We start from the raw sequence: 25690 nt of genomic DNA, 5'->3' as shown, positions 1-25690 counted from the left end.
GCCCAGGCTGGATGAGCACAGAGCACAGTCAGAGACCAGGGAAACAGGAAAAGTTGACTGCTTTTCTCTGAGGGTGCACTGAGGTGTGGGACCCTGAGTTCTTGGCTCCTATGGGGCCAAGAGATTGGGAGGCCGCCATTTTCATTCCCATCCTCCAAAGCTATATAGAAAGCATTCAGGGAACAAAAGCTCCGGAGTGTGAACCTGAGCAGATTACTTAGCCTGGTGCCTGGCAAGGGCCATGAAATTCCTCCTTGGGCAAAGACATTTGAGAATCATGGCAACGGGCCCCTCCTCCAGAAGATCAGCAAGAACATCCAGTCAAGACCAAGTTCATCAATCAATGAGAACTGTGGAACTCCAGAGCTAGAGAAAAGAAGCACAGATTTCATCTCTTTTTTCCCCATGATCCTTTAGTCTTTTAAAGTAAAATTTTATTTTATTTTATTTTTTCTTATTTTATTTTTTAACATTTTTCCTCTTTCCTATTTTAACATTTTTAAACTATTTTATCTTATAATACCTTTTTAAAAATTGGTATTAATTTTTATTGTTAATTGTCATATTTTATCCCTTCATTGTATTTAACCTTATTTTTTGTATACATATAGGTTTTTTTTCTTTAAAATCTTGGGATAAAATTTCTTCTAATAGATCAAAATATACCCTAAATCTAGTGCATGGCTTTGTTCTAGTCTATAGCCTAATCCCATTCTTTCCTTTTTTTTTTCTTTTTCTGTTTTTTCAACCAACTTCTTATCTTATCAGTTCCTTTTTAGAATCTTTTAAAATTTTCATCTTTACAGTCATATTCCATCCCTTCATCATGTTTACCTATATATATATATATATATATATATATATATATATATATATATATGTTTTCTTTCTTTAAGATTTTGGAAGATAGTTTCTTCTAACAGACCTAAATACACCCAAAATCAAGAGTGTGGCTCTGTTCTATTCACCAGTCAAATATATATGTATTTTTTTTTCTTTTCTTCCTCCATTCTTCCCACAGTTTCATGTCTCTTCTGATTTGGTTAGTGTATATTTTTCTGGGGTCACTGCTACCCTTTTAGTATTTTGTTCTCTCATTCATCTAGTCTTATTGGGATAAAATGACAAGGCAGAAAAACTTGCCACAAAAAAAAGAACAAGAGGCAGTACCGACGGCTAGGGACTTAATCAATATGGACGTTAGTAAGATGTCAAAACTAGACTTCAGAATGACGATTATCAAGGTGCTAGCTGGGCTCAAAAAAAGCATGGAAGATACTAGAGAATCCTTTTCCGGAGAAATAAAATCCCTTTCTGGAGAAATAAAAGAACTAAAATCTGACCAAGTTGAAAACCAAAAAGCTATTAATGAGGTGTAATAAAAAAAAAATGGAGACTCTTACTGCTAGGATAAAGGAGGCAGAAGAGAGAATTTATGATATAGAAGACTAGATGATGGAGAATAAAGAAGCTGAGCAAAAGAGAGACAAACAGCTACTGGACCGCGAGCAGAGAATTCAAGAGATGAGTGATACTATAAGACAAAACAATATTGGATAATTGGGATCCCAGAAGAAGAAGAAAGAGAGAAGGGGGCAGAAGGTATATTGAAGCAAATTATAGCAAGAGTTTCCCTAATTTGGTGAAGAGAACAAGCATCAAGATCCAGGAGGCACAGAGAACAACCCCCTCAAAATCAATAAAAATAGGTCAACACTCTGGCATCTAATAGTAAAACTTACAAGTATCAGTGACAAAGAGAAAATCCTGAAAGCAGCTTGGGACAAGAGGTCTGTAACATACAACTGTAGAAATATTAGATTGGTAGCAGACCTATCTACAGAGACCTGGCAGATCAAAAAGGACTGGCATGATATATTCAGAACACTAAATGAGAAAAACATGCAGCGAAGAACACTATATCCAGCTAGATTGTCATTGACAATAGAAGGAGAGATAAGCTTCCAGCATAAACAAAAACTGAAAGAATTTGCAAACACCAAACCAGCCTTATAGTAAATATCGAAAGGGGTCCTCTAAGGAAAGAGAGACCCTAAAAGTAGTAGATCAGAAAGGAACAGAGACAATATACAGTAACAGTCACCTTACAGACAATACAATGGCACTAAATTCATATCTTTCAGTAGTTACCCTGAATGTAAATGGGCTAAATGCCCCAATCAAAAGACACAGGGTATCAAATGGATTTAAAAAAAAAAAAACAAGACCCATCAATATGCTGTCTGCAAGAAACTGAATTTACAATTGCACCCAAAAACCATAAGATACCTAGGAATAAACCTAACCAAAGAGGCATAGAATCTGTACCCAGAAAACTATAAAGTACTCATGAAAGAAATTGAGAAAGACACAAAGAAATGGAAAAACATTCCATGCTCATGGATTGGAAGAACAAATATTATGAAAATGTCTATGCCACCTAAAGCAATCTACACATTTAATACTAACCCCATCAAAATACCATCAATTTTTTTCAAAGAAAATGAACAAATAATCCTAAAATTTATACGGAACCAGAAAAGACCCCAAATAGCCAGAACAATGCTGAAAAAGAAAACCAAAGTTGGAGGCATCAAAGCACCAGACTTTAGGCTCTATTACAAAGCTGTAATCATCAAGACAGTATGGTACTGGCACAAAAACAGACACATAGACCAATGGAAGAGAATAGAGAGTCCAGAAATGGACCCTCAACTCTATGATCAACTAATCTTCAACAAAGCAGGAAAGAATGTCCAATGGAGAAAAGACAGTCTCTTCAACAAATGGTGTTGGGAAAATTGGACAGCCACATGCAAAAGGATGAAACTGGACCATTTCCTTACACCACACACAAAAATAGACTCAAAATGGATGGAAGACCTCATGTGAGACAGGAATCCACCCAAATCCTTGAGGAGAACACAGGCAGCAGCCTCTTCGACCTCAGCTGCAGCAATTTCTTCCTAGAAACATCACCAAAGACAAGGGAAGCAAGGGTAAAAACGGACTATTGGGACCTCATCAAGATCGAAAGCTTTTGCACAGCAAAAGTAAACAGTCAACAAAACCAAAAGACAACCGACAGAATGGGAGAAGATATTTGCAAATGACATATCAGATAAAGGGCTAATATCCAAAATCTATAAAGAACTTATCAAACTCAACACCCAAAGAACAAATAATCCAATCAAGCAATGGACAGAAGACATAAACAGACATTTCTGCAAAGAAGACATCCAAATGGCCAACAGACACATGAAAAAGTGCTCATCATTACTCGGCATGAGGGAAAAACAAATCCAAACCACAGTGAGATACCACATCACATCAGTCAGAATGGCTAAAATTAACCAGTCAGGAAATGACAGGTGTTGGTGAGGATCCAGAGAAAGGGGAGCCCTCCTACACTGTTGATGGGAATGCAAGCTATTGAAGCCACTCTGGAAAACAGTATGGAGGTTCCTCAAAAAGTTGAAAATAGAGCTACCCTATGACCCAGAAATTGCACTACTGGGAATTTATCCTAAGGATACAAATGTAGGGATCCAAAGGGGCACATGTACCTGAATGTTTATAGCAGCAATGGCCACAATAGCTAAACTATGGAAAGAGCCTATATGTCCATCAACAGATGAATGGATAAAGAAGATGTGAGAGACTATATATATATATATATACATATATATATATAAATATAAATATATTCCAGCCATCAGAAAATGAAATCTTGCCATTTGCAACAAGGTGGATGGAACTAGAGGGTATTATGCCAAGCGAAATAAGTCAATCAGAGAAAGACAATTATCATATGATCTCTCTGATATGAGGAATTTGACAGACAGTGTGGGGCAGTCATAGAGGGTAGGGAGGGAAAAAAATGAAACAAGATGGGATCGGGAGGGAGACAAACCATGAAAGACTCTTAATCTCACAAAACAGAGTTGCTGGGGGGGTAAGAGGGGAGGGATTGGGTGGCTGGGTTATGGACATTGGGGAGGGTATGTGCTATGGTGAGTGCTGTGAAATGTGTAAACCTGATGATTCACAGACCTGTACCCCTGGGGCAAATAATACATTATGTGTTAATTTAAAAAAGAGAGAGAAAATCATTCTGTTCTTACTGAATCTACAGGCCGATGATAAGGCCACAGTTTCATCCTCGGAATCAGTTTGGAATAGGAGCAGGCAATGGCAGTCATTAAAGGAGGAAAGATCCCCAGGAAAACTGCTATTGGCATTGAATAGGATGGAGTAGTGGGAACTGAGCTGGTTGCAATGTTTAGCCGCAGGCTAGAGAAACAGACTTGAACAAGAGCAGAACAGGAGAAAAACAGTGATGCAAAGAAGCACAGACACCGAGTAGAACTTGTTGTAATTCACCAGGCCAATTTCTCCTTCTGTACAGTTTGTGACTTCCGTTACTAGTCAGAGAGGCTGGTTCTATTCCTCAAGAAGTATTTACGAAATTCGTACTATTTTTTTTTCCAGCAATGTGATCAGGGTTGCGAGAAATAGAAAAGCAGTATGAGGCAGACTTTGCTCTTGGGCTTACAATCTCTTACAGAAAGAATACAGTAGCCAAAAATCTAAGATCACATATGAATACATCCCTAGGTGGACAAAACAGGTACCTGCTACAATATGTTAAGACACAAGAGACACTGATTCATTTGTTCATTCTTGCAAATACTTATTTACTGACTCATTGTTTGATAGACATTTACTAAGCAGCCACTGTGCTGAAGAAGATCATAAAAGATAGGGAGCTCGGGAAACCACATGCCTGATTTCAAGGAGCCTATACTTTAAAACTGGTGTCAGTCTGTATGAGAACCACTCCGAGACAGGGCAGAACAGGATCATGCTTTACAGGCTTCCTCAGTGTTAACATTAGCAGATGGATCTGAGTAGTTCTGAGTGGCTTTCTGAGGGTGGTGGAATCTGATTTGATTTGAAGCCTTGGTATAGTATAAATGTATGGGGGTAGGGGACGGGATGCCAAGGAGGAAACTCGCAGAAGTGGAAATGAACATGGTTTGCATTTTGTTGATTCATTGTTTCATTGAACAGACTTTGTTTTTTGGAAATATCTGTTGTGTGACTTAAAGAGGAATAAGAAATCATCCCTTCTCTCAATGGGTAGTCTAATGGGTAGTCTAATGGGGGAGGCAGATGCTATATTTTTTCTTTTTAAAGAAGATTACAGTGTGGTAAGTGTAACAACCAAGGTATAAGTGAAGTAGTAGGCAGAAGGTTGTAATGAGGTGGCGGCTCGGTGGGTGACAAGGGAGTCAGTGCACCACAGGCACAAGGGATAACAAGTGCAAATTCTCCTTAGGAAGCACACTGCCTAAGCCAGAATATAAGGGCAGATGAAGAGTGATGGGAAATCGGTTAGTTAAGGTAGAGATCATATCATCAGGGCACTTACCTCCTCCCACGGAATTTGGGCTTTGTACAGAGGAAAGGGAATCAGTAAATTTTTCAGGGGAAATGACCTCCCCAGCTGCATTTTGGAAAGATAATGATAACAGCGTCTTATATTATTTGGGTAGGGCCAGCTGTGGTTTACAAGCCTCAACGTCCCAATAGCCTTTATCACCTCCAGAGCAATATACAGACTTGTCCAGGTTCACTCCAGGAGTAAGGAGTAGAAGCAGCCTTTCTGTCTCACTCCTATACACTGCTACCCCTCTGACTGCAGTGCGGGAGGGATGGGAAGGAAAGAGGCAGAGCTGTAGTCAGAACTCCAGATAATAAGACCAGAACTAAAGCAGTGCGGTGGGAATATAGAGAAAAAGACAGAGTCAAAGTTATTTAAGAAGTAGACTCTCCTGAGCATTGTGAGTGGCGAGAAAAGGGGAGAAGGGCTAGAAGGTCCCCTAGGTCTCTGCTTCCACAAATGTGTTTCTTGTGGCACCAGCTCTGGAGGGGAACTATAGCAAGTAAGGGAGGCAGGTACGATGGTAATGGGTGAGGCAGCTGTGGGACACCCAGTGAAGACCCCAGTGGGTGAGATATAGACCCAGGAGCAATCAGGAGCCAGGCAAGGCTGGAGCAAGAGACAAGCAGTCTGTGAGTCTGGCCAGATGGGCAGGGATGAGTAGACTGTAGAGAGCCCTGATGACAGGATAACATATGGATTTGAGTTTGAAGGCAGGAAGGAGTCACTTGAGGCCCTTTGGTTAGGGAAACAACATGGTCAGTAACAGCTTTTTAAATGTCAAGCCTTGAAAGAAAATACCCAAGAACCAAAAGAGAACTTATTTCTAGCCTCCATTCCACTCCTTGGTGGGGAGCTCCATGCTCAGAGTGGACACCTAGGGCCCTGGGCCTCAGCAAGCACTGGGGAAGGAGCTGGCGCTCGGGCAGTGTCACCCTCCGCGTGGCACTCCTGAGACGTCATGGTTCCCAGGTCTGTAGGCAGGCTCCTCAAAGCTCCCAGCCTCGTGCAGCTCATAAGGCCCGCAAGGGCCTCCCGGTCTCTCCCGGTGAAAGGCCAGAAGAGTCCCAGCTCCTCTCTTTGTTTGTCTTGTTCCTGGGACAACCTGGTGACTGGAAGGTCGGATGTATAAGTAGAGAAGGTGAAAGGAAATGTTGAGTAATGAGATGGAGTGGCGAATACTAATATCTTGAGATAATAACGTGCCACATAATAAAAATTCTATTTTAGGAAAACCGGTTCCCAACACTGGGCAGGGTCTAGTGGAGTGAGGAGAGGCCGGAGGAAACAGGGAGAGCACCTGAGGTTCCCCCATGGTCATGAGCTATTGCGTGGGCCATATGTCGTTACTCTTGAACAAGACAGGTGTGAGCCGCGTGGGTCCGCTTATATGTGATGTGGACAGTACAGAACTAAAATGTATTTTCTTTTCAGTATGATGTTCTAAATAACGTTGTCTTTCCTCTAGCTTCCTTTATCGTAAGAACACAGCGCATAATACATGTAACAAACGAAATATGTATTAATCAACCGTCTGTGGTATTAGGGGTTTCCGGCCAACGGTAGGCTTTTGGAGAAGTCAAAAGTTTTACTTGGATTTTTAACTACAGCAGACGCTCGGTGCTCCTAACTCCCATGTTGTTCAAGGCTCAGCTGTGATTTACACTGGGCTTGACCCTCTCATTGGATCCTCACAGGGACTCTGTCGGTTGACCTTAGGATCCACATTTTATAGATAAGGCCAAGAAGAGACGTTAAACAGTTTGGACAAATCACCTTGCTAGCTTAAAACCTTGGTCTTGCGTTGAAAACCTTCAAGAGAAGGAGCATCCCTTGTGCATTCACACACACACATCCACCCACCAACGCACATCCCACAGCACCAACTTCTCTCTCTGGGAGTATGATGCCTAAACATCAGAGCCTAAAGGCGCCTATGGAGGTTCTGTCTTGAGAGAACATCCCACTGGGAAACAAGGCCGCAAGCCTGAAAGCATTCCTCTGGGCTTTGGAAGGGACTTCCCCACAGAGAGCTGCTTCCAGCCGCTCTGCACAGCCTTCCGCAGGGCCCCAGTGTAACTTCCCTGTTGGGGCCCCGCGTACAGCCGGCGCGGACACCCGGCTTCTAATCCATGCTGAACGAGTCCCGGGTACACGCTCTCAGAATCGAAGAAGCAGGTGTGCCCCCCACCCCGACGCTTTGAATAGGAACTTGTTCAAATCATGTAGCCTCTCTAGGCACAATTTTTCCAAAGGAGTGGTTTATAATGTCTCATAGGCAGCAGGAGTGAGGGGGTGGATTGGGAGAGGAAGGAGGAAGTACTGATGGGGGAGGCAGGGAAAGAGACACCTTCCTGGATCAGAGCAGCAAAGATCAAAGGAGAAGGGGTGATCCTCACTTCTGGAGATGAGAGGCTGGGAGAGAATGCCTGAGTAGGTAAAGGAGAGAAAGAAATGAAATGTGGCAGGTGGAGCCCTCTCTAGAGAGAACTAGAAGCGGTTTCTATTTCCCCAAAGGAGTCTGGTATTCAGGGCTCGCTCGCCCCGCCCTCCGCAGCCACCTCCACTCCCTCGACGCCACTGCTTCTGGTCCCCAGCCTCCTTGGCCTTCCTCCCTCCCACAGCACCCTGGCCTCCTTTCCATCTATGGTTTATGCATTCTTACCCCTATACATCCACTCACTGGGGCTACCCTTCCTGGATGACTCTCTATCATTGATCAGAATCAAATTTAAATGCTGAGTGGTAAGTTTGACTTGGACCTCTAGCCAGGATTCCGCATTACCTACCCCATGCTTCTCTGACTCTAGCTCACATCAGAATTGCCTGGCGGGGTGGGAGGTGCGGGGGTGGGGCTTTTTAAAAACAGAGTGCTGGGATCCCCAGTTCCAAATTCAGCAGGGCTAGGATGGGACCTGAGAATTTACATTGCTAGCAAATTCTTAATTGATGCTGACGCTGTGGTCTGAGGACCACTAATCTAGATCATTCATGTAGCCTTAATCATGCACTGCCCTGAACGGATACCTAAATCGAGTGTGTATATCCTGCCTCCCAGACGAAACTGAATTGTTCAAAGGCAGTGGTAAGTACTTGACTGTAACCTACCTCCCACCCCACCTCCACCCCCGTAGGACCTAGCTGACATATTCTGAGCAGGTACCCAGACCCACTATAATTTATTAATTGGTGGGAGAGGTTAGTATTGATTTTAGATAACATTATGAAATAGGTTGTCCACAGGAGCCTCCCATGTTCCTCTCCTCCTTTCCTTGACTGATTTCTGTGCCACTCACTCTTCCTCCTCGGGGCTGAACCAGACCTCCCAAACCATATGATTGTTTTACAAATCTGGAATTCTATCATGTGTCCCTCAGAGTCTAAGAGCAATTCTTATAAGCAGTCGGGCTGAGGAGAAAAATGAGGCAAAGCAGTTGCCAGAAAGAGTATTGAAGCCCAGGAGGCCTTTTAAAATTTATTTTATTATTTTATTTTATTTTAATTTATTTTACTTTAATCTTATCTTAAGATGAGGGGTACTTGAACTAACCTAAATACTGATGGAAAGAAACAGTGAAGGTGCAGGATGATGGTATAGAAAGAATATGATGGACAGAGAGGGGAGGGGAACCCAAAGTAAGAAAAGGATTGGCACAGACAGACAAGGTCTCCTCTCTCACTAGAGATGGAAAAAGGAAGGAAGGGGTTTAGATGGGGGAACAAGGAGGCTTTGGAGTCTAGGTGACTCTTCATTCTCCCATCTTAGGATTCTATGAAATTAAATCACTGCAAAGTCAGTGGCTTTCTGTGACACCTTTCCTTGACCAAACTTTACTTTTTTAAGATCTTATTTTTTTTTAAGATTTTACTTATTTATTTGACAGACAGAGATCACAAGTAGGCAGAGAGGCAGGCAGAGAGAGAGGAAAGCAGGTTCCCTGCAGAGCGGAGAGCCTGATGTGGGGCTTGATCCCAGGACCCTGGGATCATGACCTGAGCCAAAGGCAGAGGCTTTAACCCACTGAGCCACCCAGGTGCCCCTAAGATCTTATTTTTTAAGTAATCTCTACACTGAATGGAGGGCTTGACCTCACAACCCCAAGTTCAAGAGATACACACTCCACTGACTGAGTCAGCCAGGCCCTCCTACTTCTCCTTGGCCAAACTTTAACTCGAAGAAATGGATCTTTCATGAGAGACTCTCAGGCCATGGGAGGCCTGACAGTGGGGCAGTGGGCCCTTCCAGTGGTCTGGAACACCTATTGTCCTGTCCATAAGATGGAACTGGAAAAGTAGGGCAAATATGTCCAATGTGACAACATAAGGTCTAGATTAAGGTTGCAGTGCCAAGTGCATGTTGGAACCAGATTTAGATCTCTCTTCCACCTGATCCCAGGAGCCATCTGCTCCACCTGTCTACACTCATTCATTCTCTGACCACCTACCATGGCAAGGAAGTGGGAGAAATATTAAGACAACTTTTCATAGCCCTAAGCATGGAGACTTGGGATGCCACCTCCATTCCAGATCCACTCAGCCCCAGCACACCTCTGGGAAAAAACTGTTGGCGAAAAGAGTAATATCGGCAATAGTAACAAGTTAGCAAATGCCTCCTCAACTTAATTAGCATGCCGATTGCCTGGTACATTGTAGGAAGAGGCCAATAAATGTAAATTGCCACCATCTTCTTCCTCCCTCCTACTCCTCACCACCACCACCACCATCATCGTCCTCACTGTGTGTCCAGGAACCATGTTAGTACTTATGTATTTATTTATTTTTAAAGTATATGTTTTTCCTAATTACAAAAGTAATAGATGGACAGTGTTAAAAAGTTCTAACAAGAAATGCATAACATAAGAAGTGCACATGTGCTGTGCTGGGAAGAGTTTAAGCCTGGGCTCATACCGCCTTATTTACATTAGGGTTCTACTGATGCTAGCTGTGTGGTCCCAGACAGGTTCCTTGGGTCTTCTGTGCCTCAGTTTCCTGATTTGTTAAGTGAGGGCAATCATAGTTCTTATGTCATAGAATTCTTAGGAAGTTTTTTTTTTTTTTTTTTTTTTTTTTAGAGAGAGAGTGTATATGTGAGTGGAAGTGGGAGAGGCAGAGGGAGAGACAGAGAATTTGCAAGCAGACTTCCTGCTGAGCTGGAGCCCAGCTTGGGCCTTGATCCCACAACCCTGAGATTATGACCTGAGCCAAAATCAAGGGTTGTGTGCTCAGCCAAGTGAGCCACCCAATCATCCCAGGAAATTTAAATAAGATGATATATATATACATAAAGCACTGAGCACTATGCTTGGCACATAGTAAGCAGTCAATATAAGGTGGTTGTTATTGATGTTACTATTGTTGCTGTTCTGTAAAACTTTACAGAGTAAAATAACCAATATCGTAACTAATACTGATAGCTCTTTACATATTTTTAAGGTTTCCTTTCTCTCTCTCTCTCTCTCTCTGATATGGGGTCCAAAATATGTATACTGTTTCACATCTTTGTTCACATGACAGATATTCTAGATGATTCTCAAAACAATCCTACAAAGTACATATTGATAACACCATTATAAATGGATATTTGATATACACTCTCTGAAAGTGGCATCATCACATCCCAAATGTTCAAAGGAAACCTCTGGAGCCTGGAATATAAAGTAGAGGTCAGCAATCTTTTCCTGCAAAGAAAGCCAGATAGAAATAGTCTGGACTTTGCAGACCATGTGGTTTCTGTTGCAACTACTTAACTTCATGGTTACAGTACGAAAGCAACTGTAGACCGTATATGAAGGAATAAGGGTGATGGTGTCCCTATAAACTTTATTAGTGGAGACCAAAATTTGAACCTCACATAATTTTCGCATGCCGTGAAATATTCTTAAAGACTTTTTATTTTTTATTTGACAGACAGAAATCACAAGTAGGCAGAGAGGCAGGCAGAGAGGGAAGCAGGCTCCCCGCTGAGCAGAGAGCCCAATGTGGAGCTCCATCCCAGAACCCTGGGATCACGACCTGAGCAGAAGGCAGAAGCTTTAACCCCCTGAGCCAGCCAGGCACCCCAAATATTCTTCTTCTTCTGATTTTTTCCAACCATTATTTTTTTTGTTTGTTTTATTTTAAAGATTTTATTTATGTAATTGTTTTAGAGAGAGAGAGAACAGGAGTCGGGGGTGGGGGTGGACAGAGGGAGAGGGAGAGAGAATCTCAAGCAGACTCTGCGCTGAATATGGAGCCCAACACAGGGCTTGATCTCACAATCCTGAGGTCATAACCTGAGCTGAAACCAAGAGTTGGTCGCTTCATAGACTGTGCCACCCAAGCGTCCCCAAGCATTATTTTAAAATGTCAAAACCTTTGTTGGATTGCAGGCTGTACCATACAGAAATGCAATAGGTCGAATATGGCCCGTGGGTCATAGGGGGCACAGTCTCTTGCCTTTCTGGAGCGCATTTGAAAATCAGAGAGCCAATGAAGTGTAGAAGTCATACCTTAACATGCCCTTCCTGCCTTCTCAGCAGGAAGCACGCTTTCCTCTGATCAAAACGCATTATCCCACCAAATCTGTTAAAATCCTTCTCGAGGTTTAGATCACACACTGTATCCTCTGTGAAACCTTCCCAAAATTCTTCTGAAGACATAAATGCTTGTTTCCTCCCCAGATTCTCTTCACACTTCTTTTATAGTACTGCATATGTACTTTTCACCTACCAGCACCCCTACTAGGCCTCAAACTCCTTGTGAGTTCAATTTATCTGATGTGCATCCGGAACGAGTTCCCTGCTTGGCATTTATGAGGGTTGGACTGAGTTAGAGTTTCATCCTCTCTCGGGGGCAAGAAAGAGAAACACGTTAGAGCTAGTCTAGTGGGGAGGGAGTGAAGTTGGGGGGTAACTTAGAATCAGGAACATCTTAAGGAACTGAAGTCAGGAAGCCTCCACCAGAGCTGCAGCTGTGGTTTGGAAAGCAGACAACCAAGGACTCTCTCTCTCTCTTCCTCTCTTTCTCTCTTTCAGGCCATGTGGACTCTCATCTGCTACTTCTCCAAGTAGGTTGATTTCATTACCTTTTTTTTTTTTTTTTTTTAACCTCAGGAATTCTCTCAATGCTAGGGCTAAGAGAGATCAACTCGCTTCTGTTAAGTCCTAATTAAATTTCTGGGAGAGAGAATGCTGTCCAGGGGAATTGGTTGCCTGGTATAAACACAAGTGTCAGAGCTTCTCTGAGCAGGTGGCTGGGCCCTTATTCTCTGTGGGTGGAGGGAATGTGTTGGGCAGTTACCTCAAATGCTTGTACTACCTGGGTGCCTGGTTGGCCCTTTCAGCAGAGCATGCGACTCTTGATCTCAGGGTCATGAGTTCAAGCCCCATGTTGGGCCTGCTTAAAAAAAAAATGCGTGTGATCCCTGCTGACTTCCTTTATCTCAGGATGGCTGGTACTGTGGTTCCTTGTAATCATTTCTCTCTTTTCATCTAACTAGATGGCGCACTCCTTTAGAACAGAGACAGTCATACTGGTTTTGGGGGCACAAGTCCAAGCACAGTGTTTTGCACACAACAGGTAATAAGAAATGTTTATTGAATGGAATTGAAAATACCACCTTCTATTCAGTCTTCACCGCATTTTTCGTCTTTATGAAAGGTACACATTCCATTGCTAGGCAAAAGACATGTGACATAAAAGATAAATTTCCTTTTCCTGGCTTCAGTGTTTTTGTTTGTTTGTTTGTTTTTTGTTTTGTTTTTTATTAAATTGTCTTTAGCTCAGATAATTGCATTATTTCCATTCCAGGTTTTCAGAGGTCAAACAACCTCAGGTCCAGACGTACTACGAATGCAACTGTAATAGTTTCAGTGCAATTATCTCTTTCCAGCTTTGCAGGACAGAACAACTCAAACTCTGGAGCCAGGCTAGTAAGAAATCCTTTTATATGTCCCCCTCTCAGCTGAAAGGGAACTCACGGCCTCTTGGAGCGGAGCATTATGAAGCTGTAGCTAGTGGCCCAGGAAGCTGCTGCCTGGGCTGCCTTCTAAGCAGGCCTGGAGCAGCTGAGTGCCCCAGATCATACCTGAATCCGTCTGCCCTGAACCAAGGCCAGGGAAGCGCAGCACCTGAGGGCAGTCAGGGGAGGCAGTCAGGGGAGGCAGTCCTTTCCTGGCTGTCTGTGTAACTGCTGGAGAGTTTCCCTCCAGTGTGATTACAGCTCCTCTGATCTGCTCCCTTGGGGAAGAAGTTGGCTCATTGTTTACCAAAACCGTTGCTCCCACTGGTAGTTAGTTCTGCTGCCTCTTTCTGTTCTGATGAGCTGCAAGCTTCGTATAGAAGCAGATCTCAGGGATGGGGCATTACAGATAAAGCCCTTGGCCAAAGCCTGCTGTTCCAGTTTGTGCCTTCCTTGCCTGGGCTAAGCTCAGTTCCTCAGACCTTTCCCAGGGCCGTCTAAGCTCCCTTCCACATCCTGCTTAGATGAGAGGGAGAAGGGACAAACTGGCTTTTCTGTCCCACTGACATGTCAATTGTATTATTACACATACACTTTGTTCCTAATGGACGTTCTACAACCTGCAGAGTTGGAATGCTTACTAATGCCAGTCTGGGCCCATCTTTCCCCCAGAGGACTGTGCATGAGGGCACTCGCATAGGTGCCTGGTCTCCCCTCGACGAGCACAGGACTTCAAGTTATCATCAGTTCATCCACTTAAATGACAATCATAAACATGAATCAAACACACAGGAACTGACTTTCCTTCATCATTTAATTAGGGTCTGCTGAAAGCATTCAGAGGTCCTTTGTAACATTTAGAGCTTTTCCAGAAATTTGCCTGGGAAAAAAAAATAAGATGAAATAAACGTGCTTTGAAAATAGTGTGATAGTGTGTTAAAAAAAAAGTGGTGTGTTAGGACCTTGGGGCATTGACTCTGGTGGCCGCTTCCAGAATGGTTATCCTCTCAACCTCCCCACATGGAGCCCATTCTTCTGATTTATTATCGCTTAGATTGAAGGAAGAAGCTGCAGTCACTCATTCCATGGGAGAGGGGATTTCTGTTCCTTGCTATGTGATGATCTGTTTCCACCTGCCGCCTCTCACTGGAGCTCAGTAATGTGAATCTCTTGTTAATATATATATTCAAACTTAAGTTGGGCTCCCTGGAATATTTTTGGCCTGTAAAATGGAAGTTCTCAATTTTCTGCATGTCTCGTAAAGTCTGGGGAGACTGCCTGCGGATTACCTGCGTGCTTTGTTTTTTCTCCCATACTGAACCTTTTGGGCACTTAATGCTCTTCTTTGACCTGAAGCTCAGCTGAGAAGAGACAATGAAATTTAGACTAATAATTTTTAAGTTCCAGAACACGAGTCTGCCGTAATGCTTTTCTGAGATACTTGTACTCCGGATTACTTTGAGGGATCTTTTCAAGGAGTATTTTTAAATAATAACCTCATCTCTCCAAGATGTTCTGTATGGAAAATATATTCCTTGAGTGTTTATGTTTACAGACCACAGTTCACGTGGGAAGCTAATAAAGGTAAAGCAAATGATGATGCAATTAGTACATCCTTTCAATTACCCGTGGTTCAGAAAAATCAATGGCAAGATAGACAATATAGAGCAGTAAAGAGCAGGGGTTTTGGGTCAAACAGAACCACATTCGGACGTCTTGTATTTATGAGCTGCGTGACCTTGGGCAAAGCTCTTAATCTCACCAAGCCTGTGAAATGAAAACAAATATCACATCTAATGTTTGATGATTACTTTCTGTGTGGGCACTGCGCTAATTACGTCATGTGCATTCATCATCTCATTTCATCCTCGAAATAATCCCATGAGGAAGGCACTATTAATATCCTCATTTTGCAAAGGAAGAAACTGAGACTCAGAAAGGTAGAGCAATTTGTCCAAAATCACAGAGTGATTGTAACTCACGGTAACTCAAGACCAGGCCTATCTGGCTCTAGAGACCAAATACATAAGCACACTGTATTGTGTTGCTGTAGCGGGGACTTGTGACAATTAAATGAGATACTGGACATAAAGAGAATGCCTGACACAGAGTAGTGCTCTTACCGTCACAGATTTTTACCTACCACTGGCTAAAATGTGTATAGCCCTCTCCTCTTTATAAAGCCCATTCACATGGGAACTCATCACTTCATGATACCGTGGGAAGTATCATAAAACCGTGGCTCAGAAAGATTAAAAGTCTTGACCAAGGTCATTCAGCTTGTAAGTACATCACATTGGGACTCATGTCTTTTCATTCCAGAACCCAGTAACTTCACCCTGTCTTTTAATCATGGGGGCGGAGGGAGGTAGCTATATTTTTATGTAATGTGTTATATTTAATTTATTATTAGGAGAAGTGGCTATTTTCAGATCAGGTAAGTTCTAAGCTTGCCTGCTTCTAAATTGTTGCTTTATCTTGCTAAATCTTGAAACTTGGTTCCTGATTTTCTGCTTGATTCTCTCCTTCATGTCAGATAATTCACCTTCCAGAAATGTGGAGGAGAGAGAAACCTCTTTTGTCTGACTCCCACATTTTCCCTCACAATTAAATATGTACAGGTAGATAGATATCAAATTATGAATGGGCTGGGTTTTTTAGCGTTTATTTGTAAGTTGGCTGTTTGGTTGGCTGAACATCTTTCCCTCATGAAAACCATGTTGTAAATGGAACTAAGCCCCCTTTGACCCCATAGGAAGTTACTGTGAGCACTTGCCAGATGCAGGGAAAGGGGAATGTGGAGAAAGATGAAGCCGGGTCCTTCTTCCTTTATTTTTAAATTTTTATTATTTTTTTAAGATTTTATTTTTAAGTTATCTCTATACCCAACATGGGGCTCAAACTTACATCCTTGAGATCAAGAGTTGTGTGCTCCCCCAAAGCAGCCAGCCAGGTGCCTTTATTATGTCCCCATCTTCTAATAGTTTATGCCATCTCCTGGTGCCTGCTTATCTTCTCTTGCTCTAAGCAACCCCCACATCAGACCTGCCTGACACCAAGACTCTTCTCAATTCTAAAACTATCTACTCACTTCCCCCTTTCCACTTCACTCTCTAACCTAAATGGCCATTCAATATGAATTAGATATTAGGAGGAAAGCAGTCTAACGAAATAATTCACACTAACGTGTGAGTGGCTAATTTTCTTTATCCTCTCTAGAGTCGTTTTCTTTTTTAAAAGACTGTTAATATAGCAAATGACATTGTTGTTGTTGGGAATTCCAGCAGTGAAACAAAATAAAGTGAAAAATAGCTATTATGTAGAAGGTATTTTGGAAGAGGCCTGCCATAATTTGGGTAGACCAGTCCAACAAGGGTCTTTCTTGCTCCATCCCTTCGTTTCATGACCCTCTCCGGCACACAAACGCATGCGCATACCCAAACATACATCTCATCAGCTCCCTTGGCTTTTTGTCTTTTCCTCATCAACTGGACACTTACCAGGATGACAGTGTTTTAGGGCTGGATAAGGTGCTAGATCTCATGGCATCAGCTCATTTTATAAATGGGAGAAACAAAGCTTGGCCGGAAGAGCCTGGTTCCTATCCCGATGAGTGGTAAAATAGCACTCGAACCAGGTCTACCCAAGAATTCAGGGCATTTTCTTCCATACCCTGCAGTTAGCATTCAGAAGTCTTGTAAAATAAGCTGAGAAGCACTCGAGCAGTAATCTTGTTCACTTATCTACTTGGATTTCCTTTTCTTCGCTCTTTGGAGTTGGCAGGCGGAAACCATCAGTGCTGGAGGCAAGAGAGTCCGATCTGGTGTTCCTACCAACATGTTCTGACCCAGAGTCTGAGGATGCGCTGTCCTTGCCCAGGTGGGGCTGTGGGGGAATCAGAGAACTGGGTCTGTTTGTGGGCCTGGCACAGGCTTTCTTCTCCATTAGTTCCTCATGGAGATGCCACATGAAAACACTAGCATTGTTGTTGCCCCTCTCTGCTCTCTCTCACCAAGCATTTAGGTTTTCACTTAGAGTGAAAGGGTCAGAAGGGCTCCTCACTTCCTTCGGCTACTGCATAGCATGGGCTGGAGGGCATGGGCTCTGGAGAGGCAGGCTGCCTGGGGCCACAGCTCAGTCACACTTTCTGCCTCAGTGAGCTTGGCGCTTCACCACACCTCTTCTGTGTCTCAGCTTCTCCATCCAGAAAATGGGAGCAATAACTGCTTATACCTTATGGGGTTGTTTAAGAGAGGAAAAAGTTTCATAAATGTCACCTGCTGTCATCATCATCATCAGCAGCAGCAGCCACACTTTGCGGGTGTTTTTAGTTTGATTTTATTATTATTATTATTATTTTTAAGGAAGGGAAGACTTTCTGGCCTCAGCTGCCTTTCCCCATTGCCCAGCAAATCTCCAAATCCCGTGGTCATTAAAGGTTAAGACGACCCTTCGTGCAATTCTTGCCTAAAGGCCTCTTTGTGAATAGTGAGTCATCATCGCTTAGAAGTGGACGGTGAGTCAGTAGTCTATTAAGGGGAGGTCAGAAGGTCCCCTGGCTCAAAGCGAGAAACCCAAACCCAACCTTGGGTACAGAAAGAAACAATGCGTTTGTATGGCTGAGTGGGGTGCTATGGAGAACCTGAGCTAGGCGGTCAGAGGACATGAGATGGTGGGTAAATGCTGGGGCTTTGGAATCACACAGGTCTGAGTCTGATCTGAGCTCCACTGCTACGTTGCTGTGTAACCTGAGGGAAGTTATTGAACCTCTCTGTGCTTCATTTTTTAGCATCTGGACATGGAGATGGTCTTAAGAGCAATGACTTCATAGTGTAAATGTTTAGGAATGTGCTAAAAATTAAGTAAATACTCAATCAGAAGTAGTTAATATTCTCACAATCAGCATGAATGAGAGTCAGCGTAGACAGTTGTAGGGATCAGCCGTAATGGAGAAGGAAACTAAGAGGTAAAGTCAGCAGGAACAAGGATATGTCTTCCATACAGTTACTTTTAGTTAGTGACAAGCCATTTAGCTAGTATTAAGTGTAAAAAGTCATAATTTATTCCTTATTGCACCCCTACGAAGGAGTGAGTGATGCGTGTTCACGTAATTTGCATTTTGTAGAAGACTCTGAGAAGCAGACTATAAGCCACCTGCCTGCAAGAATACAGATCTGGTTTAGCTCCCGTTAGGAGCTCAGCTTCTCTCCAGCAACTGCAGGTAGAGGGGCAACTTCCTGGCCTAGGCTGGGGAGACCTTGTCAGGTCTGTGACTCCACAACATGCTAAACATACGAATGTCACATCATCATCCTGTCGTTCTTCTTGATCTCAATTGGCCCTCCTGATTTCGTGCCATCTGCAAATTTGCGCATCCTTTGTGCTCCTTTTCACTCACATTTTCTGCCTTCCTTTGCCATCTCATTTTCCCCCTCGCATGTTTCAATCTCTGGGCTTCCATCTTTCTTCTTCCTTTTTAAATGCAGTGCCCCCCCTTACACCCCCACCTCCCTTCTCCCTCCTCACCAATCAAATTCCTGCCTCGCTTCATGCCATATTCATTATCCTACCTCATTCCCCCTCATTCCTAGAAAACAGCTCTGAGAGACTCACCCACCCTTCCCCCGCGACTCGCAGTGCCCACCCTCCATAAATTCCAGCCGCCTGGCAATCAGTAACTTCAGCATCACACTTCACAGCTCTCAGAGTTTACACTACTTGTTACTACTCTCCTTGCTACTGCTCTCTAGGGTTTCTGGAAAAAAAAAAAATCCACTTTAAAAATATCCTGGGTACAAGTTGAACCCACAGTTCAAGTTTACTCGCACATTTACACATTTCATGGTTTTATTTTAACTAGTAGCTCAGGTCTTTGCTCAATTATGCAGGGAAGAAAGACCGGATCCTTCGGGAACCAGTTTTTCTCTACTATAGAAAAGAAAGGCACCTCAACATTCAACAGAAGCCGGGAGCTGGGTCTGCCTACTCTCTTATCTCCCCACTCCCCCAACCTCAAGCTGATGGGACCTTGCTGTTTGGTTTGTGGTGGTTTATTTCGCTCTTGCTGGAGCTCAGGCTGCCTCCCAGTGCGTGTCTGTGTGCACACGTGTGTGGCCACTGCTGTTTTTCCAAAGGGCTCACCTCTCTTCTGCCATTTTTACCAGGGCACAGGAGGCTCTCCCGCTCTCCGGCTCCCTCTCTCTTTCTCTCCCTGCCCCCAACTCAGCCTAGGCTTTTTCCTGTCTCTTAACTCCACCAGTGCAGCAACTGGCTGAGCTGCTTGCGTGAGAGGGAGAGAGAGAGAGGAGAGTGAGAGAGAGAGAGAGAGAGAGAGAGAGACAGTGTGTGTGTGTGTGTGTGTGTGTGTGTGTGTGTTAGTGTGTGTGTGTGTGTGTGTGTGTGTGTGTGTGTGTGTGTCTGCGTGCGCAGCTAGGCCAAGCCTGCGAGCCTGCCTGTCACTGGAGAGTTTTAGTTTGCATTCAGAAGAAAGGAGGAGGGGAGACAAGGGGGGAGGAGGAAAAGGTGGAGGGGGAGGAGTGGGGGGGCACCGAGAAGGGAGGGAGAATGTCTTGTTTGTGGCTTGTCAGCAATTGCTTGAGACAAGCTTCCATGTGTGAAAGCTACTTGGCATGAATGCCTGGGCCGTACCAAGTGTCACCGCAGCAAGAGGGGGAGTCAGAAGAAAAACAGATCAGACCAGAGCAGACAATAGGCCCCTAAAGTGTTCCCCCTAAGTTGCTTTGATGTTGTCCTAGTGTCTTGATACCAGGAGGCCAGGGATTGCAGGAAAAGGGTCTTTTTTGTCTTCATTCACTTTCCCCCCTCAGTTTCTGAAATGATTCTCCAGAATTTCTCCTCATAAAAAAGGTAAGAGCCCTAACAATTCCTTCTTCTGTGGCAGGCTTGTTCGCCCGTGCCTGGAAGTGGGGGTCTCATTCCTGCGCTGCTCAGGAGGAGCGCTGGGGTCCTGCCATTGGAGCTCTCGCCTTGCCCCTGGAAGTCTTGCAAGGCGCGCAGGGCTGGGGATGGCCCCTCTTTCTAGGGAACCCCAGTAACACGATCTGTGCCTCTGGGTTGGTGGGGGAGAAGGGGTGGCTGGAGAGGGGTGGGAGGAGGGTGTGAGGGTGGAGGTGCGAGGGGGAAAAAAATGAGAGAGAGGAAGAGAGGAAGAGAGAGAAGCCTGAAAGAGGGGGAGAGGAGGGCAGAGCCCTCGTTCAGAGCGGCCCCAGCCTGAAGCCCAGGGAGGCCTTGCAAGCTTGGAGCTGTGGTTCTCAAGCTGAGTGAGGGCTGGCTGGGGCTCCGCCGAGTGCCCGCAGAGATTGCATCGAGCTTTGTGTGTGTGTGTGTGTGTGTGTGTGTGTGTGTGTGTGTGTGGACTTCCCCCACACTGCCCTGGCGCGCCTCTGAAGGGGAGGTACCCCAAACCTTATCACTGGAGCCCAGACTCCCGAGGCAGAGCGGCAAGGCAGGCGAGATGGGAGAGCAAGAGAACTCTGCGGCAAGACAATCCAGAAACTTTTCCAGTCTCAGGGATTTCTCTGGTGGTAGTCACTGTAAAGGAGTTGTGTGAGGGGGATTGGGAGGGGGCGGGAGGGGGGTGCCTCAGTTTCCCCCATCTATACAATCCAGATAGCTGAATCCTGGGGATGCTGCATATCTGCCTGGGATTTGGTAAAACAGAACAGAGCTTTATGTCTGAAAGGCATGGAGAAATCTTCAAGCTAGATTTACCGTGGAATCACCCAGTAGAAGTGTTATCATTATTCTTGGTCATCATCATCATCATCAAACCATCATTAAAGACACCCTGAGACAAAAAAAACCAAAACAAAACAAGACAAAACCGGGGAACACAGATCAAGTGTCTGAGCATTTCTAAGGAAACAAAAAGCCTTTTTCCACCTGTTGGCTTCTGTCCTTTTCTCTTGTGTCTTTTCGTTAGATTTATTGGCTGATTTGTACAGAGAATGGGGTGGGAGGGGTTGGGTTTCCCCTTTCCTCCTCCCTTGTACATATTTTGTTTAAAAGAAGGTCAGTGTAAGATGCTCGAGAGAGAAAATGTGCCTCCTGTTATAGTAGTTTATTCAAGACCTTGTGTTTCCTGGTGCTGGCAGGCCTTCCAGACACATCTGTAAACTCTACCTTGGAGGTTAAAGATTTTTATTGTGGCTTTTAGAGATTAAATGAGATTTATTTACAATTGCTGTTTATCAGAGAGTAAATATCTTACTGTGTGTGTGTGAGGGTAAGAATGTGAAGGTTGTTTACTCACTGGTGGTTTTGTGGATAAAACCTTTTGCTTTTTTAAGTGTCATCTTGAGAGATGGGAATAGAAGGCAGAAATCAGTGCCTAATACTCATCTTTAAATTTTTTTTAAGGAAAAAAAAATGTCTGCTTATTTTCTTGAGCCATGGATTTCCTTTCTTCTCTTCTTACACAGCAATTGCTTCAAGGATCTCCGTTGTGGCTCTCTCTGAATTCTCTGGGGGAATTTCACTCTCTTACCTAATTTGAGGTTTTCTGTGACTCTTTCTAGTTTTCCAAAAAAATCTGCAAAAGTCTAGGAGGCTATGCCTCCTTCCATTCTAACTGCAAGTGTTTATCAGACTGACTCCCTGTGATAGAGATTGAAGCAAAGGGTCGGCCCTGGTTGAGAATATTTTCTTCCCTTGGAAGCCTGGAGAACCCGACTTTGGGGTGTGAGAAATGATGAAGGAAAGATATTAACTGGCCTGGATCTGGCAAGAAGCACCCTCCACACACAAATAAAATGTTTTGTTGGAATAGAACTGAACTTTGTATTTTAAAACTTAATTTATCCCCCACTTTGTAGGCAGAAGATCTTACCATGGTTTGTCTTTGGCAATATTTCAGGTTCTGGATATCTTCCTAAAATGTTAGAATTTCAGAACTACAAGGGACAAAAAAGGTTATTCATCAAGTTTTAAATGAGGACACTGAAGCCCTGGAAAGATCAGCAGTGACCTGAGGGGGGCTCAGTGCAGCCAGGTAGCATCTGGACCCTACCCTGGGGTTCAGAATGCCCAGAAGGCTGTCAAGTCAGCACCCTCACCTGGCCTCCATACTCGATCTTATACAGCCCAGCACTTGGGTCTGCCAGAAAGACAGGCAGCTTTTGGAATCTGTTTGCTGTGCTGGACGATAGCAATGCATTTAGCCCTGCTCAGGGCACATGGAGCAAACATGGCGACTGCGTGTCACGGTGTGAGTTCGCGTGAATTCATTCATGTGCTCACTTGTTGATTCAAGTAATACTCTAGGGGCATTAACTATGTACCGGGCACCTTGCTGGGTGCTGAGGACATAGGATAGAATAAAGTAGACGCACCCTTGCTCTCAGGGAGCATGTAATCTTGGTGGTGTAATCAACATTAACCACAGGATTAAATTAGTAATTATGATAATGATAACTTATACTGAACAGCATGCAGATACTCTAATAGGGCAGAACATAGAGTTATATAAGTAACTGTCCTAAATTTGTAACTAGACATAATCTAGCTGTTCTTTTTTTCTTGCCTGAGGTCTTGCCCCAGCCAATTCTCATTCCACTGGAGGCATTCCTACTAGTACAGCATATAGTGGGCCTGTTGTTTCCAAAGACAGTAAAAAGCACCCCCCCAACTTCTTCACACAATGCAACAGAGACCTAAGTAGTATCTATTAACTCTTTACACTTGTATTAATAAATAATGCCACACTCCTCGTGAGAGTCATCTTGGCGATTCACGTTAGCTCTAGTCTCTGCACACCATGAAACTCTGATGGGCATTGCAAAAGACCTGTGGTTAGTGAGGCTCTTGTCTCATTTCACTTACTCCTTAGTTTCCCCAGTTCATATGAAACACTTACCTGCAGGAAACTCCACTGTTATCACTGTCATCTTAAAATTCCAAAGGGGGCACCTGGGTGGCTCAGTGGGTTAAAGCCTCTGCCTTCAGCTCAGGTCATGATCCCAGGGTCCTGGGATCGAGCCCCACGTCCGGCTCTCTGCTCAGCAGGGAGCCTGCTTCTGCTTCCCCGTCCCTCTCTCTCTGCCTGCCTCTCTGCCTACTTGTGATCTCTGTCAAATAAATAAATAAAATATTTAAAAAAAAAAAAAAGAAATTCCAAAGACAATAGTGTAATGAAATGGCTTTTCCCATTCCTCCTAACAAGGGTACATATCTTTAAAGGTGAAAAAAATTTATAGCCTCTTCATCTTACCATAGTCCCATTTCGGTTGGGTTGTTAAAATCTCACTGGTTGAATCTCCCAGAGTAGGAGCATGCCCAATTCCATTTTGGTCTTGGGTGGAGAGAAGGAATGGTGACAATGCCAGTCATTTCCATGCAGGCCGACTTGGGGTCTCGCTTGTATCACCATTTTCTACATTGTGTGTTTCTCTAGTACTTAGAGGAGTGTTGTCTTCAGTGGTGTCAATCTATTTTTTTTTTTTCCCGTAGACTAATTTAGTGGTTTAAAAGGAAGGCAGGCATGCCCACCCACACAGAAATCATAGGTTTGGTGCCTGTACTTTGGGAACCTACAGAGGTCGTGTGATGAGCAAAATGAGAGTCATTTCTGTGCCCCCAACTGTTGTTTCACAGGGAAGTACAGGCCTACATGGCAGCTACATTGTAGCCACAGCCCTACCCAGAGCTTGCAGCTATCATCTGCATTTGGCACCTGTGGCCCCTGCCTTCTCCTGTGAGCTGTATGACTTCATTTGCAAGTATTTGATCACTTCTGCCCGCCCCCCAATGTGTTACTCACTGGGGCGCTGCCTCTGGGGGAGGCAATCTGAGTAATCTGAAGAGAGGAGTGAGCCAAGTGGGGAGCTGAGATGTGGTGAAAACAAGGATCTGGTTGAGGAAGAAATTTAACAGAACTGGGGAGCTAGACAACAGTGATCAGGCCATTCTTAACTCTAGGGGAGTAAAAATGGAGATTGATCACATTTTAAAAGGTGCATCATGTGGGTTCTGCGTGTAAATAAAAGTGTGAGAGCCCCTAGTCCTGCCGGAGGTTTAAAACCAACACAACATATGGGACATTCCCCCACACTTCTTGGTTACAAATATTGCTTTTGCCTGTAGCTCAGGTGAAGGGAATTGTGTGTGTGTGAGTGTGTGTGTGTGTGTGTGTGTGTTTCCCAAGAGACACAAATATAAGATGTAAAATGGAAATTTTCTCCATTTCTTTTAAACCTTGACATTTTAATGCACTTTAAAATATCTGCTCAGTCCTCTCTTATAATAGCCCTGTGAATTAAGTAATACCGTTATCCTTCTGTTATATTTAAATAAGGTTATGTGACTCACCCAAGGACTCACAGGAAAATAAGGGACAGGATGGCTTGCTGATTAAATCTCCTGGTTAGGCCAAATCTTTACAAGAGAAGAAGAGCAAAGAGGTGAGGCAGTCACCATTGATATCCCAGCCAAATTTACTCCTTTAAAGACTTAAGACTTAGATTGTTGCTCAAAAAAGAAGAGTCCCCCATTCTAACTGAATCATTACATGTTTTTTACAAGTGCATTGGACCAGTTTCTGGATTTGGTTTTGCCATTCTATGACCTAAGACTCCCCACTCTGCTCCTCCAGACTCCTTTTACGAATGGGGCTGGGCTACATCACTTCTGTTTCCTTCCTGTTATTCCGTATTTCTCTAATTCTGCAAATAGAAAATTCTGTGGATCTGGTCTCTTGGTCACATTTTACAAAGCCCAGTTCTAGACCCATGGCTCCCAAGGGGGAAATGTTGTGAGTTTTGTGGGTATAATGGGATTCATTCCTATATATCCCAACTATGTTGACATTTTGAAGTGAAAAGCACAATAGGCAAAAGTGGGGTTTTAATTTATGGATTTGAAGAGAATTGGCCAGTCAGCATGTAGGCACATGTGCGAGGACACTAAAGAACGATTTTCAAAAGAATAGGCTGTTTTGAATGCATATCTTCCTGTATAATAAGTATGAATTGAAAATGGATGGGCCCTGCGTACATCTCTTAGCTTCACTGCTCTTACTGCTTTCTCATAGAAATTGTGCTCTTCCTTTTTGTGCTGTGCTTACATATTGTTTTGAGGGTGCAAGGGACCAGATGAAGTGACCGTAGTGTGGATAATACATGCTATGTGTTAAACACTGTGCTTTGGGGGATGATAGGGCTACTGACGATCTTTATGATATGCAACTCCTGAAGGTTATTGCTGAAGACTTGCTGATATGATGTGTGCTATATATAAATGTTATATACCTTCAGGATGTGAGTGATAAACGGCTTCTGAGACGTGGCCAA

The 25690-nt window shown here is 43.8% G+C and overlaps 1 protein-coding gene across 6 annotated transcripts in view; it reads left to right on the top strand.

The window, feature by feature from the left end:
• The first annotated feature begins 8012 nt into the window (after positions 1 to 8012).
• Positions 8013 to 25690, top strand: part of BCL9 (BCL9 transcription coactivator) — a 95893-nt gene continuing 78215 nt past the window's right edge. For 3 of the 6 annotated variants that reach the window (XM_032361342.1, XM_032361341.1, XM_032361333.1), the window contains exons 1-5: positions 8013 to 8191; positions 12460 to 12491; positions 12924 to 13003; positions 17162 to 17264; positions 17750 to 17901. The gene's annotated coding sequence lies outside the window, so the exon portion shown is untranslated. Of the gene's footprint in view, positions 8192 to 12459; positions 12492 to 12923; positions 13004 to 17161; positions 17265 to 17749; positions 17902 to 20011; positions 20253 to 25690 lie in introns of those variants that run through there. The other 3 variants (XM_032361335.1, XM_032361336.1, XM_032361334.1) reach the window with 3 other exon arrangements.

This window comes from Mustela erminea, chromosome 10 (assembly GCF_009829155.1).
Source record: "Mustela erminea isolate mMusErm1 chromosome 10, mMusErm1.Pri, whole genome shotgun sequence".
NCBI classification, from domain to species: Eukaryota; Metazoa; Chordata; class Mammalia; order Carnivora; family Mustelidae; genus Mustela; species Mustela erminea.
The sequence above is the reverse complement of the archived record's forward strand: the minus strand, read 5'-3'. Positions and strand labels throughout refer to the sequence as shown.